Consider the following 2247-nt stretch of genomic DNA (forward strand, 5'->3'; position numbering starts at 1 on the left):
TTGCTCATCACAATATTGAATAGAACCCCATAGTAGGAAGCTCAGTCAAGTGTATCAGGTGTTAGCAGGTGATGGTACAATCAGATTGTACCCTTATCTCTGTTTCTGCAAGCCCAAGTCATTCTGCACTATAAAGGAGTTACCAGTCTCTCGAGGAACAAAGAAAATAACCCTCCAAAGAGAGTGTTCACAATGTCAGGGAGACCAATGCCCTAGGGTGACTCTACTGATAAACAGGGTTTAGCACATCCAAGGCATATGCCACCCAGCATTAGAAAGTAATCTCAAATGAAAGCTTCTTATTGGATTGGCCTCTAAAACAGACAAATGCACAGTCACGTAACTGATGAAAAAATTAGCTTGCTTCTAAACATTAAATGGATCAATAATCTATTAACTCTAACCTTGTTAGCAGTGAGCTTGCAGTATAATACGTGATCTGCCTTTTCAAACAAGCTGCCCCCACTGTCTACCTCTGACTAAAATTTAAAAAATTTCTTTTCCCACTTTCAGCAGTGATATACTTAATACTCAATATTAACTCAGAATAACTTTGTCCCTTCCTTCAAAGGCTGCTCATCTTCAAAGCCTTTCAAGATCATTACATATGTACCATTTTTTTTTAGCTTATAATAATATGATTTTCATTTTATGGGCAGAAACCACAGCAGAGGCTCAGACAATATTCAGTATATTTCCACAGTTAAAATGAAATATTTTGAAGCCCTTGGTGACAAATCATCTTCTCAAAGTCATTGCCACATCAGTGTCAATCTTCCCATCCACACGCACCTACAGGAAATTAGGAGGGCAGAGTGGGCAATTGTTCACACAGAGAAAATTCTGCTAGGGAACTGCAGGTGGGAAGGGGATAGAAAGATGGAGGGGGCACAGTTTTAGGCCAAAAATCTTCATTTTCATACAAGTTTAAAGAAAGCTTATCTATAAAATAATGAGGGAGGATTTCAAAGTAACCTTGATTCTTTCTTTCCATTCTCTGTTATTATTTCCTCATATGACAAGCTTCTATGGGATGGAGAGCAATGGCATGTAAACTATTTAAAAAGAAGGGAGCAGATGTGTAAGCAAATAAAATATTTCAATGATCTGGCAGCTGCCAAGGACATCACCTAGTGTCTTCCAGATGCATTACATTTGTTTCTCTCCCTCACCTGCAAAACCTTGCAATGACTCAAACCTACTCGACAAAAGTCTTGAGAGGAAGAGGTTTGCATTGCCTCCAATCTTGAGAAGGCAGTAGAGAGAAGAACAAAAGTCCCAAGATGAATGGTATTCCCATAAAACCAACATTAAGAAAAACAATGCTAGAATAAAATCCGGAGAAAAGGTGAGGCACAGCAACAAGTTTAGGCCATAGACAAGGAAGAATTCTATAGCTTTTAGAGTAAACAAATATTGAAATGACTATCAAAGGAAGTTTCATAAACTCTTCAATCTAGTTAGGAAATACTACAGGAAAGACGGTGTGGGTCATCCTTAATATCAGCCAAAGACCCCTGTTGGAAAGTAAAGGAGAAAGGAGGGAGAGGGCCATCACTGAAGACTCCTGGGACAGCAGGGATCCTCAGACATTTATTCAGCACACCTTCAGCCAGTATTTAGCAAATTTATTCCCAGCCACTATGCCAAGCCTCAAAAATGGAAAGTCACAGTTCAGGGTAAGGTCAGGGAAGCTCCATGGACAAATCCAAACTCCCTGAGGGACCAAATTACTGGGCTGAGGGCTGTGGGGACCATGGTCTCAGGGAACATTTAGCTCAATTGTCATAACATAGTTTATAAAGAAAATGTTCTACATTCTACTTTGGTGAGTAGCATCTGGGGTCTTAAAAGCCTATGAGCGGCCATCTAAAATACTCCACTGGTCTCACCCCTTTGGGAACAGGGGAAAATGGGGAAAACTAAAGACAAAAAGGAAAGATTAGTCCAAAGGACTAACAGACCACAACTACCATGGCCTCCACCAGACTGAGTACAGTACAACTAGATAGTGCCCATCTACCACCACTGACTGCTCTGACAGGGATCACAGCAGAGGGTCCTGGACAGAGCTGGAGAAAAATATAGAACAAAATTCTAACTCAAAAAAAAGACCAGAGTTCCGGTAAAATGGGACTCTAGGCAGAAGCACCACGCCGTCCCTCCACAGCAAAGATCCGAAAAACTAAGCCGAACAGAGAAAACAACAATCCTGAAACCCTAAAACATCAAATGAAGAGATAAAGA

This window comes from Trichechus manatus, unplaced genomic scaffold (genome assembly GCF_000243295.1).
Source record: "Trichechus manatus latirostris isolate Lorelei unplaced genomic scaffold, TriManLat1.0 scaffold00031, whole genome shotgun sequence".
NCBI lineage: Eukaryota > Metazoa > Chordata > Mammalia > Sirenia > Trichechidae > Trichechus > Trichechus manatus.